This window comes from Equus quagga, chromosome 3 (assembly GCF_021613505.1).
Source record: "Equus quagga isolate Etosha38 chromosome 3, UCLA_HA_Equagga_1.0, whole genome shotgun sequence".
Lineage (NCBI taxonomy): Eukaryota > Metazoa > Chordata > Mammalia > Perissodactyla > Equidae > Equus > Equus quagga.
The window spans coordinates 105,343,516-105,359,892 of NC_060269.1; the positions used below are offsets into that span (position 1 = coordinate 105,343,516).

The window sequence follows — 16,377 nt, forward strand, 5'->3', positions numbered from 1 at the left end:
TGTGTCTGCCTCTGTGGGGCATGGCCTGTGTGAGGACCAGGTGAACTGTGGGAGACGTTGTTAGAGAAATGGGAGTCTCTGCAGTGCAGCAAGTGGGTACACTCCAGGAGGTTGGGAAGTGTACATGGACCAGGGCTGTGTTGAAAGTGTGTGTGGACCTGTGGGGGGTGAGGCTTATCAGTGGCAGAAGACATGTGCTTCACAAACAGCCACAAAGAGTATTGGTCCCACCTTCCAAAGCCTTAAACAATTGGGTGCTCCTGTGCCTAAGGCCAGACCCACTCAGTTGCAATCCTAAGAGAACTGACAACAGACTTGCAGGCCTGAGGACTACAGCAACTGTAAGACCCTAAGCTTAGCAACCAGCTACACTGAGTACCTACCCAATTATCAGGAAAATTGTAACAGGAGTGTGCTATTAGACATTGTAGTCAATGGCACTGGGGCTCCCCAAACACGATTTACAAATAGCCTGCCAGGGAGGGAAAGACTAGAATCCCTGGGTACCTGCAGTAACAGCAATGCTGCCACAGCAGAAGGACACAAGTAGCACATACAGGGGTCACTCTTGGATCATTTGGCCTGGTGATGAGAGGGAGAACACTGCTGGGTTCCAAAAGGCATCTCATACATAAGGCCACTTCTTGAAGATCAGGAGACATAGCTGACTCAGCTAATACATAGATATAAGCACAGACATAGAGGCATAATGAGGAGACAAAGGAATACATTCCAAACAAGGGAACAGGACAAAACCCCAGAAAAAGATGTAAATGAAACAGAAATAAGCAATCTACCTGACAAATAGTTCAAACAAAAACTCATAAGGATGCTCACTGATATTGGGAGAAGATTGGATGAACAGAGTGAGAAAGTCAAAAAAGAATTGGAAAATACATAAAAGAACCAATCAGAAATGAAGAATACAATACTGGGAATGAAAAATTCACTAGAGGGACTCAATAGCAGAGTAGATGATACAGAAGAACAGATAAGAGTGCTTAAAGACAGACTAGAAGAAATCACCCAAGCTGAAGGGATAAAAGAAAAGAATTAGACAGAATGAGAACAGTGTAAGGGAACTCTGGGACAATATCAAGCACACTAACATTTGTATTATAGTTGTCCCAGAAGGAGAAGAGAGAGACAAAGAGGCAGAGATTCTATTTGAAGAAATGATAGCTGAAAACTTTCCTAACTTAAGGAAGGAAACAGATGTCTAAGTACAAGAAGCACAGAGAGCACCAAACAAGATGACTACCAACAGGACCACACTGAGACACATTATAAGTAAAATGCCCAAAATTAAAGATAAAGAGAGAATCCTAAAAGCAGCAAGAGAAAGGCAACAAGTGACATACAAAGGAAAGCCCATAAGGCTCTCAGGCGACTTCTCAGCTGAGATCCTACAGGCTGGAAGAGAGTGGCAAGACATATTTAAAGTGCTGAAAGGAAAATACCTACAGCCAAGAATACTACATCCAGGAAGATTATCATTCAAAATGGAAGGAGAGATAAAGAACTTCCCAAACAAGCAAAAATTAAAGGAGTTTATCACCAAAAAACCAGTTCTACAAGAAATGCTGAAAGGGTAAAACACTTGTAAATATCTATGCACCCAACATAGAAGCACCTAAATATATAAAGCAATTATTAACAGACATAAAAGGAGAAATAGACAGTAACACAACAATAGTAGGGGACTTTAACACTCCACTTACACCAATGGGTAGATCATCCAAACAGAAGATCAATAAGAAAACATTGGCCTTAAACAACACATTAGATCAGATAGACTTAGTAGATATATATAGAATATTCCATCCAAAAACCACAGAATACACATTCTTTTCAAATGCTCATGGATCATTCTCCAGGATTGATCACATATTAGGCCACAAAACAAGTCTCAATAAATTGAAGAAGATCGAAATAATACCAAGCATCTTTTCTGACTGCAGAGGTATGAAACTAGAAATCAACTATAGGAAGAAAATCAGAAAACACAAAAAAATGTGGAGATTAAACAAAAAGCTACTAAACAAGGATTGGGTCAATGACGAAATCAAAGGAGAAATCAAAAAATACCTGGAGACAAATGAAAATGAAAATACGACATGCCAAAATCTGTGGCATGTTCTAAGAGGGAAGCAAAAGCGGTTCTAAGACGGAAGTTAATAGCAATTCAGGCCTTCTTCAACAAATAAGAAAAATCCCAAATAGACAATCTAATGGTGCACCTAAAGGAACTGGAAAAAGAAGAACAAAGCTCAAAAGCAGTAGAAGGAAGGAAATAATAAAAATGAGAGTAGAAATAGATGAAATAGAGACTAAAAATCAATAGAAAAAATCAGCGAAGTGAAGAGCTGGTTCTTTGAAAAGATAAAGAAAATTGACAAACCTTTATCTAGACTCACCACAAAAAGATAGAAGGCTCAAATAAATAAAATCAGAAATGACAGAGGAGAAATTACAATGGATACCTCAGAAATATAAAAGATTAAAGAGAATACTATGAAAAGCTATACACCAACAAATTGGATAATCTAGAAGAAATGGATAAATTCTTAGACTCATACAACCTTCCAAAACTGCGTCAAGGAGAAATAGAGAATTTGAATAGACCAATCACCAGTAAGGAGATCGGAACTGTAATCAAAAGCTCCCCAAAAATAAAAGCCCAGGACCAGATAGATTTCCTGGTGAATTCTACCAAACATTTAACGAAGACTTAATTCCTTCTCAAACTGTTCCAAAAAAGTGGAAGAGGAGGGTAGGCTTCCTAAGTACTTCTACAAAGCCAACATTATCCTGAGACCAAAACCAGACAAAGACAACACAAAAAAAGAAAATTAGAGGCCTATATCACTAATGAACATCAATGCAAAAATCCTCAACAAAATACTAGCAGATCAAATACAATACATTAAAAAGATCATACATCATGATCAAGTGGGTTTTATTCCAGGGATTCAGGGATGGTTCAACATCCACAAATCAATCAATGTAATACACCATGTTAACAAAATGAAGAATAAAAATCATATGATAATCTCAATAGATGCAGAGAAAGCATTTGACAAGATACAGCATCCATTTATGATAAAAACGCTAAACAGAATGGGTATAGAAGGAAAGTGCCTCAACATAATAAAGGCCATATAGGACACACCCACAGCAAATATCATTCTCAAAGGAGAAAACTGAAAGCTATCCCTCTAAGAACAGGAACCAGATAAGGATGCCCACTTTCACCACTCTTATTTAACATAGTGTTGGAATTCCTAGACAAAGCACTCAGGTAAGAAAAAGAAATAAAAGGATCCATATTGGAAAAGAAGTGAAACTGTCACTATTTGCAGATGACATGATTTTATCTATAGAAAACCCTAAAGAATCCACTAAAAACTTTTAGAAATAATAAATGAATACAGTCAAGTCACAGGATGCAAAATCAACATACAAAAATCAGTTGTGTTTCTATACACTAACAATGAAGTAGCAGAAAGAGTAATTAAGAATACAATCCCATTCACAATTGCAATGAAAAGAATAAAATACCTAGGAATAACCTTTACCAAAGAAGTGAAAAATCTATACATTGAAAACTATAAAACATTCTTGAAAGAAATAGAAGACACAAAGAACTGGGAAGATATTCCGTGCTCTTGGATTGGAAGAATTAACATAGTTAAAATGTCCATACTTCCTAAAAAATCTATAGATTCAATGCAATCCCGATCAAAGTTCCAGCATTTTTCACAGAAATAGAACAAAGAATCCTAAAATTTATATGGAACAACAAAAGACCCCAAATAGCCAAAAGAATCCTGAGGAAAAAGGACAAAGCTGGAGGTTTCACACTCCCTGATTTCAAAATATAGTACAAAGTTAAGGTCACTGAAACAGCATGGTACTGGCATAAAAACAGACACACAGATCAATGGAACAGAATCAAGAGCCCAGAAATAAACCCACACATCTATGGACAGCTAATTTTCAACAGGGGAGCCAAGAGCATACAATGGAGAAAGGAGAGTCTCTTCAATAAATGGTGTTGGGAAAACTGGACAGCCACAAGCAAAAGAATGAAAGTAGACCATTATCTTTCACCATGCACAAAAATCAACTCAAAATGGATTAAAGACTTGAATGTGAGACCTGAAAACATGAAACTTCTAGAGGAAAACATAGGCAGCATGGTCTTTGACATCGGTCTGAGCAGTATATTTTCAAGTACCATGTCTGACTGGGCAAGGGAAACAAAAGAAAAAATAAACAAATGGGACTACATCAAACTAAAAAGCTTCTGCACAGCAAAGGAAACCATCAACAAAACGAAAAGTCAACCTAACAATTGGGAGAAGATATCTGCAAACCACATATCAGAGAGGGGGTTAATATCCAAAACATACAAAGAACTCGTACGTCTCAATAACAAAAAAACCAAAACACAATTAAAAAATGGGAAAAAAAACTGAACAGAGATTTCTCCAAAGAAGATATACAGATGGCCAACAGGCACATGACAACATGTTCCACACCATTAACTATCAGGGAAATGCAAATCAAAACTACAATGACATATCATCTCACTCTGGTCAGAGTGGCTATAATTAACAAGACAGGACACAGCAAGTTTTGGAGGGGTTATGGAGAGAAGGGAACTGCTCATAGGAGTGTAAACTGGTACAACCACTGTGGAAAACAGTATGGAGATTCCTCAGAAAATTAAGGATAGATCCACCATATGATCCAGCTATTCCTCAGCTGGGTATTTATCCAAAGAACTTGAAAAACCTAATGCATAAAGATACACGCACCCCTATGTTCATCACATCCTTATTCACAACAGCCAAGACTTGGAAGCAACCTAGGTGCCCATCAAGGGATGAATGGATAAAGAAGATGTGGTATATATACACAATGGAATACTACTCAGCCATAAGAAATGATGAAATCTGGCCATTCGTGACAACATGGATGGACCTTGGGAGTGTTATGCTAAGTGAAATAAGTCAGAGGGGAAAGTCAAATACCATATGATCTCACTCATAAGTAGAAGATAAAAACAACGACAAACAAACACAGAGCAACAGAGATTGGATTGGTGGTTACCAGAGGAGAAGTGGGGAGGGGGCAGGGTGAAAGACGTGACTAGGCACAGGTGTGGGGTGATGGCTTGTAATTAGTCTTTGTGTGGTGAACATGATGTAATCTACACAGAATTCAAAATATATTACAATGTACATCTGAAAGTTATATAATATTATGTCAATGTTACTGCAATAAAAAAATAAAAATAAAGGTAAATGAACTAGGTACTGCAATTAAAAAAGAGAGATTAATTAGGGTGGGAAAAGGGCATCCAGGAAATACTTTATGAACGACAGAATTCTGATTTCAAAGGAAGTAAATTAGATACTGTGAAGGGCAAAGGTTCAGGAATTAACAAATTATTTGAAAACTGCAAAAAAAGGAGAATACACATATATAGAGACAATCAAGAATGCTAGAATAAATTTGCTAATATATTCAAAACTGGTCAATATCAAAAAGAAAATAAAATGTGATGTTTGGAATGATCTCTTCCACCCTGGCAGGTTGAGGTGGGGAAAATCAATTTCATCTACACCAGACATAATTAATTTTCATCTCTGTGACCATGAACAGCTTGCATCGCTATCAACCTTCGACAGTTAACTTCTATGTCTATGGAATTGCTAAACAGAACGGTAAAGGCAATGAAAGACATATGGCCTTATAGAACCAGATTGCTCTGAAGTGTCCACTAGCAACACCTAACATTCCGTGAAGATATCCAGTAAACACTGATTTCAAAGGCTTTCACAATTTTTTCTGATACAAACGTGCTCTACAGAGATGGCAGTCTATAGAGACTCACTCATGGAAGATGATGGGAAATCAAAAAGTCTGACATTCCCTGATTTTTAATGCCCAAAAACATATGCATTTGTCAAAATGAAACTCCATCAGACCTAGTCGAAATTTGCTATAAACAAGCAGATTGCTGGACTAGAACCTTCTCTCAAGATCCTTCTTTCCACTTCTGTTTATATACATGCTAAAAAAGTTACTAATTGATATTATAATTTAAATGTCCATTAACAAAATATGATTTTAGTGGTATCAGTAATTTGCAGTGTAAAATGAACATCCATATTACTTTTCTTAAGCAAACATTATTTAAGGATATGTAGAAAAATTCATGATCACTCTTGTCATCACATTTATTTTGATATCCTAAAATTTTGAAACCACTAATTTAAGTCACAAATATCTAACTTTACTTAGAAATTCGTTTTTGATTTAGCTGCTCTAATTCTTTTCTGAACCAAATCTGGTGAGATAAATCTGAAAAAGTCTTATAATGAAAAAAGGAGGAAGATTTACTTTAGTTTTTTTTTTTCACTTGTGTTATTCATGGCCAACATTCAGGAGGTGCCAAGTGAGAATTCTGTGTTGTTTTCCATGGATTTTCTTTTCAAGTCAAAGAGAAATCTTTCATTCTACTTCCCTTTTTGCCTTTTCTAGTAATGTGAACCCTTTCGTTGGGTATTAACCTCCCTGAAACCGTTAAGTCCTTCGTATTAATTCACACTGGAAAAGTCTAGATGGTTCACTGGTGAAAAGTGCATATCTGTGTTCTATTGTTTCTCCCTCAGGATTATTAATACAATAAGAAAATTGCTCACAAAGGTATTCTTCTCCTTACTGCATTTTAATAAGCTGCTTATGCTAAGCAGGTGTCTGCAATTGTTGTGCTGTTAAGAGGGGTACACATCTATCCAAGGGATAAACAGGTGAACCTGCTTCAGCTGAGTCATTTACATGTCTCTATAAAATATGTATGACCAAATTTACATATCAATGTAAATAACAAGAGTTAGATGTTCCTTTTGACTCGTCTTGAGAGATAAAAGTAAGAAAGATACTAGGGATTTAGAAAGATTATCCTGAAATTCTCATTAAAGCTATACAATACAGGTGAAAAAGCAAAATGCGTACAGATTAAAAAAATATTCTAAGCATTTTCAACTCTAAAACCACTCAAAATTTTTCTCAGGAGGGCACATTTAAGGTATTTGAATTCTAGGTCATCACGTTGAAAAAAGCTCAGGCAGAAATTACTTACAAATTCTGAGATTTACATAAAGTTGGTAGTAGTTTTAGATGTTATTCTATAAGATTCAGGCTTTGCCTTTTTTTCTCTTTATTATATGGAATGCTTACTATGTTGGCAGTCTGAGAAAGAGAGATACCAAAAACTCTCTCCAGAATTGGAGAAGAGTCATTATAACCGGCACTGGGCGTGTCAACTTGGATGCACAAAGAACGATATGCTCTTACTTAATACTTGCAGCCAGAGCTTGTGAGAAACGCAGGATCCAGGATCCTGGGCTCTTCCTCAGACCTAAAGAATCATGATTTGCATTTAACAAGATGCCCCAGTGATCCATATGCACATTAAAGTTTGAGAATCACAGCTTTACATGGCTTCGTGCTTTCTGCCTTGTGTCCCTTTAACCCAACCTTCATGAAATGAGTTCTCAACTCTGAGACACTGCAACATTATCATTACATATTTTAACAGGAAAAAGTTCTCATACAAAAAATAATTGAAAACCATGGCTCAATACTACAACCCTATTGATTTTACTAGAAGGTAAGCTAGATAAGTTTACTGCTTAAATATGTATAATAGTTTCCACTTTTTCTCTAAAATAAAATCCAAACCCCAGGCATACATGACCTAAAATAACCTCGTCACAGCCAGATCATGTCACAATCACATACAATGTTTATTCTCTAGAGCGATTAAATACTTGTGGTTTTTGGAACTTCTACTATCTTCCTTGCCTCTGCACTCTTTTCATACTCATTCTTCTGGCTGGAATGCAATATCCACCTTTGGCCCTCTTTCTCAATCTGATTAACTTTCTACCAAGTGTTATGCACTGTGAAGCCCTGCCTAATTTCAAACTCTCCTTGCTCTAACCTTTTACTTACGTTTCTAAGAGATTCCCCTTTGAAACTCCAATATACACATTCATATACATGCGTATGTTCAAACCTGATTCACACTCCACACCATGAGAACATAAAGATAGGAGAGTTATTCCATTCATTTTTATTTATTTATTTATTTTGAGGAAGATTAGCCCTGAGCTAACATCTGCTGCCAATCTTCCTCTTTTTGCTGAGGAAGACTAGCCCTGAGCTAACATCTGTGCCCATCTTCCTCCACTTTATATGTGGGATGCCTGCCACAACATGACTTGATAAGTGGTGCATAGGTCCGCACCTGGGATCCGAACCGGCGAACCCCCTGCTGCCAAAGCGTAACGTGTGAACTTAACCATTATGCCAGTAGGCCGGCCCTCCACTCATCTTTATATCTCTATCACTTAGACACAGTAGACGCTGAATATATGCGAAAGAATAAGAATATTCAAAATGGTTTCCAGTTTTTTATATTCATGTTTAGTCTTATCAAAGCAATTAGAAGGTCCTGTATAATATTTATCTCACTGATAGAGAATCTGACTATTACCTTAAAAGAGTGAACTATCCCTGCTTTCCCACTCAGAGAGCCTTAAAAAGTACAAGGTGAGAGAGGAAAAAATGCATCTGATTTATCTCATTCATCCCATCTGTACAACAATTTGGAGGTCTTTCATGATAGAATATCTGGTCCTAGCCCACTGTTGGTTTCTCTCTTATTCACAAAATATATATTACCTTCATAAGCAATGCACAGTTATCGAAAGGGTGACCTAAGTCGACTTCCTAATGTGTAGAAGAATGGACGCTTAAAATCTTTTTAAAAACTCTTTCAAACTTGATACTATGTCATTCCATAATGAAATTTAGATAAGTGATTTGCTTTGCATAAACAAAGAGTAAATATAAAGGGAAAAAAACGAGAGAAAAATGCTTAGGGCACAAACAATTAAATCCATTTGTTTCTATGACATCTCAGAAACATCTATATATTTTAGAACATCTGAATAGATGTAGTTTTCAGTTTTTCATGATAAATTACATAATTATAATCGGGCTATATCTATATACACATTATTGGTTCAATCTAGCATCTTTATGCATAATTTAGAATGTGAGATGAGCCAATGGGGTTTCTACTATTTCTTAAAACACTTAAGTCTTCTCTTCAGCACACGTATTCATTTTATCTCTAAAATACCTTCTATTTCCTTTAACAGGCTCACTAAGTGTTATATTTACTCCTTGTCTGATATTTATTCATGCATTCACTATTTATTGATTACCTACAAGCAGTTATTGAGAACTCTGAAAAATAAATTTGTTAGCATGATCATACTAATGAGATGAGCAAAGGAAAGTTGGTTGGATCTTGGAGTATAGAATTTACATACAGTAAAAGTGAGTACAGAGCCTAGAGAAGGAGGCTGATAGTAGATGACAATTTTTGGAATTAATACTCTGTGCAGGTCTGTGTTTCACATGAACTCCTCCCCAACTAAAGGAATGATGCCCAATTTTATGGTTTGGTGGGTCAGATAATACTCAGCTCATAATGGGCAGCTCAGATCACAAGGTAACTTGGTAGCCCATGGTTAAGCGTTTAGTCTCTACTAAGACCCAGTAGCAGAACAAAGCTATTTTTTAAAAGGATGGTAGTTATCCATAGAGGATGGCAGGGCTTCCGTCCAAAATCCTAAGGGTCTGTCCTACGATTCACCTATAAGGGCTCCAAATAGCATTTCTAACTACTACTGACATTTCAAGGACCATTGGATCTGCTGCATCCTATGGCCAAAGTGGCAGAGCAGCTTGCACAGCAGCCTGGGGACTCAGGGAGGAGTTGCAGTTCGAGTCCAAAGGCAGTCTGTTAGCAGAATTCCTTCTTGCTCAGAAGTCTGTCTTTATTCTATTAAGACTTTCAACCAATAGAATGAGGCCTGCGTGCATTATGGAGGGTAATCTGCTTTACTCAAAGTTCAGTGATTTAAATGTTAATCACATCCAAAAACAATTTCACAGAAACAACCAGAATAATGTTTAACCGAATATCTGGGTACCACGGCCCAGCCATATTGACACATAAAATTCACCATCACAGGAGACTTAATCAGAATCATTTTTTAATAAGATACTTACAGTGATGATGAGCAGAATAGATAAAAACATGGAGATTTTCAAGGCAAGGACACTCTTGAAACAGTTGAAGAATAGCTTAATAGGATCTAGGATAAGTTTAGAAATCAGGATATAGAATAGAAAGGCTATATCCAAAAGTAATTACAATAAATTTGATAATTATGTATCAAAATATTCAGTATTTATTTAGAATTAAAAGACTCAAAGAGAGAGGTGGGCCAAGAACTAGAATGCAAGTTGATGGATCGTTCCACACAGGAGTCCAAATTGAATCTATAGTTATTTTTAAAAGCCTTGAAGAGCACACATTTTATTTCAATGAAATATTTAATTATCATTAGCTTAAACAACTTGATGCTTGATGTCACAATTATTTTTAAAAATTCTTAAAAGTAAGATTCACATTGGGAGAAATTTCATACTTTGGTTTCTGTAAAAAAGTAATTCTAAGTATTCCTAGAGACTATCAGAAAGTTGGCATCGAGCATGATGGAGGATTAGATTTAGGTTAATATTGCTCACTTACTAGTAGACTTAGAACACTCCATTTTCTACAGTGAGTATTGCATTATTTAGTTTAATCTAAAGCAGTCATACTACTATGCTTTGATGCATCAATCAATGATTCTTATTTATATAGAAAAAATATTAAGTTCAATAATCACAAAAGCCAGTAATTCGTTTTATGCAGTTATTGCATTGGCTCAGCTCTCTGCACCCAACTGCCCTAGAATCATAACTATAAAGGGCTTTCAACAGGTCATCTTGTCCATCACTCACTCCCCGCCAGCTGCACTGTACGTACAGTAAAAGTATTAGAAATCTGAGATGACCTTCTTACCTGACTAACCTCCTAAATTTTTTTTAACATACTAACTTCCTTTGAGTTGATTTTTAAATTATATTATATTCGCTAGCTTTCAATTTTCATCTCTAACGGTTTAGAAAACTTTTAAAAAATCTTCACAAACACAGCTATTTTATTTAAAACGTTTTTATTTTATTTTATTTAAAAACTGAAAGTTTTGATGTCTTGATTTCCAACTGCCATCAGCAAAGCTTTATTATATTTCACACACAAAAACACTCTGGTTTCATTTGTTTGTTTCTTTTTACAAAGAATGTCACCACTTTGTTCTAGTTTGTCGATTTTTGCAATTACGGGATTTAATGTTGCCTGGTAAGATAAACGTGCTATTTTTTTTTACATTAGCATCTTTAAACAAAGTACAAATAGAAAGGAAATAAGATGACTTAGTTTCAACTTTTCAACAATAGAGGTAATGCATCTAAAGTCCAGTTACACTGGTTTCTCTTTCTGAACACACCTCCTTGCTTGACGTGCTTCCCAGGATTGTAAAGAATTGCTCTTCTTAAAGGTCTTATCATAAAACTTAATAGGGCAAATGAGAGTACCTTGACTTTGGTTAATGCAGCTTAAAAAGAAAAAATCAAGACAGTCAAAATAGGGAAAAAAAATAATAATAGTAGCTGCTGATGCCATGGAAAACAAAACTGGTTTGGTGATATGCGTGCTGTGTGACATCTTTTTGAAGCCATGACATCTTTTCCATAATTAGTTTTTCTAGAGGCTTAAACTCACATTACCTTCAAAATTGCCTTAAGATTAAAATAATGAGTAAGAAACTGAACTAATACACTTTCAGTTATGGGAATTGGGGTTTAAAGTCTGACAGAAAAAAAAATTCAGAAAATATTAATTTTCTACATAAAAACACTTGTGTCGACCATTTTTTCACGTCAGAGGAACATTTTCTTACAAATGTTTGCATTTAGCACTAAAATAGTTCTAGAGTAATCCTTTACTGATTAGAGTACTGTCTTTTAATGACAGGGCTAGGCTTCAAGCTTTGGGCAATAGCAAACTTGAGATAGTTTACGTATCAAGATAGTGTTTGAAGTCTTTTTCCTTTAAAAACTTATTTTAAATTGATTATTTTTATCAAGGGAAAGCATGTATGTAGATTTTTAAAAATCAGATACTACAGAAAGCTGCATAAGAACAAGAGTCATGCTCTGACGTATTCCGTTGCAGCTTCCACTCCTCACAAGCAACTGTTTCCAGTCTTTCCAGGTGTTTCTCCTGTTATTTGTCTTATGTTCCTAAATACTGTGCTCTACTGCTATTTTTGAGTTACCGATCGTAGACTCTTCTATTTAACACTTATGCTGGGTGAAGATGCGCTTCTTCTAGCCCATTCCCACACTCTGACTTTTCCCTTTGCTCATCATTCTGATATAATTGTATTGCCATTTAATTTAAATTAGCAATTAGAGTTTTTCTTATTACTATCTGTAAAAATTGTTCACTGAAGAACCAAGTAGTATATTATATATATTTATATTTTCTTTCTCATATATCTGTATTTTTCTAGAAGTTATTGATTGTTTTCTTTTCTCAAATGTTTAACTGTCCATCTTTGCCATTACTTTTTTCCACACGTTCCCTCAGACCCATGGTGTTTTTTAATGGTAAACCATCAGCTAGTCTATCAGTTTCAATTTTCTGCCCCTTGCAAGCCCTCTTCCTTTTGTTCCATTCTGACCTGGCTGTTCTATGGGCCTGCTGCACTTCTGTCATCTTAGGATTTATCTTTACCATTTTTCTCGGTTGGGCCTTCTTTTGTTTCATACTTCACGATTTTCTCTAAATTGGTTTACTCCTTTATTTCCAGAAGCACATTTGCCACAAATTTTCTAAGAAAAGGTACATTTGAGATTTTGTTTTTTTAGTTTTAGGATCTCTAAAAACACTTTTATTCGATGCTCATGCTTGATTGACAATTTGTATGTATGTGACTTATTGTGCCTGATTCAATCAAAAGAGTCTGGGTTTTTTCATTTGTATAATGAAGAAATCAGAAATACAAGAATTAGGTGATTCCAATTAAATTACATGACTATGATTGATCAGAACTCTATGATCTTACTTCATGCTTTCTTCCTTGATCAAGGTTTGCCTAGCATTATTCATATAAAATCAATAACTGCTCTTTCTGGGAAAATCTCGCTGTTTCTTGATAAAATTCTTTTTAAAATTTACATTTAATAAAAATTAGTTTTTTCAAAAAATTTTACTAGTAAATTTAAAATATACTTATTATAAAAAATCTCTTGTCCTTAGACCACAGCATTCACCTGTCTTTTATAACAGGAAATGCCTTGTCTTTCAGCTTGTCATTAAAAGCTTGGATATAGATACGATAGTAATATGATGTTCGCTTTAGTTATCTTTTATTTAAGGAAGAAAATTCTACCAGAATATCAAAATATTTTTAGAAACAAAGGCTCAATAACTTTTCTGTAGACATTGGCACATTATTTCTCAAGAGAATGTTCTGTCACAACAAATACAAAATCTATCTATGAAAATACATGGACTGGAGCTCCCTATGCGCCATCGGTACATATGTACAAATCTTGGGAATGGGAAGAAGAGAAAAAAGATACTTAGGGTGGTAAAAGAGATTTCGTGCCCTGAGGAGCAAATGCTGGCAGAGTTAAAGTAGCTAATTTTTACTGAAATTGTTTTATAGACAGATGAGCATATTCTCCTTGGCTCTAGAGAGTAGTGTCTGAAAATATAAGGCTACATTGGTTTGAAAAGGACTTCTTGCATTTTGAACATAAGCTAAAGTAACAAAAGAAAAAAAATATTCACTTTATGGAAGTAATGGTTGATATACTCATTTGTACTTCAAAACTTAAACTGGTATTTCACAAAAATATAAACCTTCCCCACTCAAACAATAACAATATCTATCACTATAAAGAATATTAAGAGGAAAATAACTTGGAAAAAGTTAACATATTTATATGATAAATAAATGTTATTTCTTAAAGTCTTAAAAAGCTGCACCATACATATGTAAAGATGTTTGCAATCATCAGTATAAAAAAAAGCAAGTTAAAGGGATACCATTTCTTCTGATTGGCACTTTAACCCACTTTAATTGGTGAGGGTATGTGGAAATAATCACTATCATCTCCTATTGACCAGTGTGGAAATTTGCTCGACCTTTCTGGAAGGCATTATGCATAAAAATTAAAAATGTGCATACACTTTGACCTATAAATTTCACCTCTAGTGAAGAAAAATAATTGGAAAAGTGCAAAGATGTATAAAAAATATTTTTCACAGTATTATATATGGTATCAAAATAGCAATATCAACTAAAATGTCAATGGGGAAGAGTTTGGTTAAATAAATTGATACCTCGGCAGACTATAAAGCTATGGAAACATTATAAAGGTAATAACAATTCTTTAGTAACTTATGAAATATTCACCATATAATGTTAATTTAAAACAACCAGATTGTAAAATATTATGGAAGTTTGACCACAAGTTTTGGGGGAGAGGGTATCTCACACCTATACTCATTGCAGAAGTAAGTCTGGGAGAATATATAACAAATTAATAAAGTAATTGTCTTTGAGTAGTTAGCTTTTGGACAACTTTTCCTTAAAAATTTTTATTTCTGTCTTTTGTGTTCTTTTCACTTGAAAATACATTACATATTTTATCATTAAAATATAATTTGGTTATATTTCTAAAACTATCAGACAGACACACAAATGTCCAAATATAAGAGTGATTATAATGAACTATCTGTTCATATTTGCTCTGTTTATTTGATCAGACAAGAGGAAAAAACTAAATGTTTAGGGCATCTATTTAAAAAACTCATATAATGGTTATCGACATTACATTATCAATTTTAAAGGTTCAATCTACCAAATCATTAATAATAAGATGCCCTAAGATATGTTTTTTTCTCATTATCACAAGGTATGGTCTATAAATGCCAACGAAATTCCAATGTGTTAATATCTAATCTATCCAAATACAAAAGTAAACAGATTAACAATATAATTTTTCTATGAGAGGATCAAAATTAGTAAAATTAAGAGTTTTCAAGGTTTTTAAAGCAGAAATAAATTTAAAATCAATCGGAATTGGAAAGTTGTAAAGAATGACTTTATGAGATCTATTTTGCAAATTAATTCTCATTAATGTAAGTGATAAATATGAAATTTAAGCTTTCCACACAGCAACAACCAAGTGTTTAAGTTCTCCTTCATATAAATTTAATAGCAAAATGTCAGATTTCAAATTTGCATCAGCTTTATTGAGCTCTCAGAACTTTTAGCTCCGCTGAGTAACATTTCATTAAACTATTTGCCATGCATTTTTGGTGCCATTTTTTAAATAGATAGAGTTCAGCTAAACAAAGAATAACATTTTAAAATTTAAGCAATGGCAAAAAGTGAGAAAGCTTAGCCATCATGGATGTTCTTTACTGTTCCCACAAAGCCTCTGAGTCTTTCCAATTAGTAAATACATGTGCTTCCAAGTGTGCATTTTTAATAACACATCAAGTGCCAGAGGTCAGTCATTATTTACATAAAAATGGGAACTGAGATGGCAATGCAAAATCAGCTGTTAATACAAAAGGCAAAATGTTAATAAGAGAGGCTCCTGGAACAAAAGACATTATCCTAGCCCAATGAGTTCTTTTGATTATTCATTCTGTACACTTGTAAGTAGATTCAAATCAAAATTGAAATAAAAAGCTATCAAGCACTTGAAACATCAGGGAGCAATGATGCTCAAACCTTGACAGTCTTTACCACTGGAGAGATGAAGTTAGAGAATTTAAGGACCCACTGAGCATAAAGCCTATGATTTAGAAATCACTGAAAATGTACTGGCCGTAGAAAGGTAAGCCCAAGTAACATTATTGAGATAAAGGGTCTACATCTGTCAGGAATAAGCTGGAAGCATACAACGAAGTGTTCAGTAAATATAGAAACTGAAAATTTCTCACATTATTTACTATTAAGTAGTAGTTTTAATAAAATTAACATTCTGCTAGAATTTCAATTTTAACAATTTTCTGGCAATTTTACTGTTACAGAGACTTATTTTTTCTGGCTAAGTGTCTAGCCTTAGGATATGTACATATATTTATATAGTAAGTGATTCTAAACTATTTTTAAATGGACTGCTTATAACCTTTTTCCTTTTTACTTTGAGTCACTGTGATGATCTTCTCTGACAATTGTCTTGCAACTACAACCCTCCCAAAAAGATCAGGATCTAATTCAGTTGCATTTGGTAACTTAAACTGATTACACAAGTTTCACTAACACAGACACCACTAACTCACTAACACAGACACCACTAACT

At 34.6% G+C, this 16,377-nt stretch overlaps 1 pseudogene; it reads left to right on the forward strand.

The window, feature by feature from the left end:
- The first annotated feature begins 5,665 nt into the window (after nucleotides 1-5,665).
- Nucleotides 5,666-16,377, forward strand: part of LOC124236820 (elongation factor-like GTPase 1) — a 93,347-nt pseudogene continuing 82,635 nt past the window's right edge.